A 676-nucleotide genomic window follows, 5' to 3' on the forward strand; every position below is an offset into this window, starting at 1 on the left:
TGAGCAAATGCAGCATGACCGTTCTTGAAGGAGGCACTCAACACGCAGCAACATCCACGTCCGTCACACGCCAACACGCCAACCCACACTCACACACACACACACAGACGCACTGCGCACACACTCCGCCAAGAAGAGTGACGCGGCAGCAGTTAAGAGCAAGAATCGAAGAAAAGCCAAAGGAAGGTGAAGGGAGAGCAAAACCAATCGGATCACAGACCTGGGAGACGTTTCTGTGTGAGACTCCTTCCTGTGAGCAGAACAGACACAAACAGTCAGTCATACATTGTTCAGCATGTTGTGATCAGTTGTTAGAGTCGGGTTGGCACCGGGGACGGAAAACAGGGATGGAGAATGGAAAAAAAATGTGCTGCTGTGTTAAAACTAGAGAAAAAGATAACATAATCCAATGCTGGAGCTCAGGTCACAAGACAGGTACATGCAGCACATGTTACTGTAGATCCCATAATACTGTCTGGTTTAGACTGCACACTGCATTATCTGCATTCCTCAGCTGAGGAGAGCACCTTATCTTCATGAGAAAGCTGAGACGGTAACGTCTGAAGGACAAATTCCACAATAACTCGTATTGTCTTGTTTGATTCTTTGTCGGACCTCAGAACACAGTCCTGGTGTCTGAGCTCTGCCCCTTCAGACGAATTATTCACTCTGCGTT

This window comes from Stegastes partitus, unplaced genomic scaffold (genome assembly GCF_000690725.1).
Source record: "Stegastes partitus isolate 25-593 unplaced genomic scaffold, Stegastes_partitus-1.0.2 Scaffold742, whole genome shotgun sequence".
Taxonomy (NCBI): Eukaryota; Metazoa; Chordata; class Actinopteri; family Pomacentridae; genus Stegastes; species Stegastes partitus.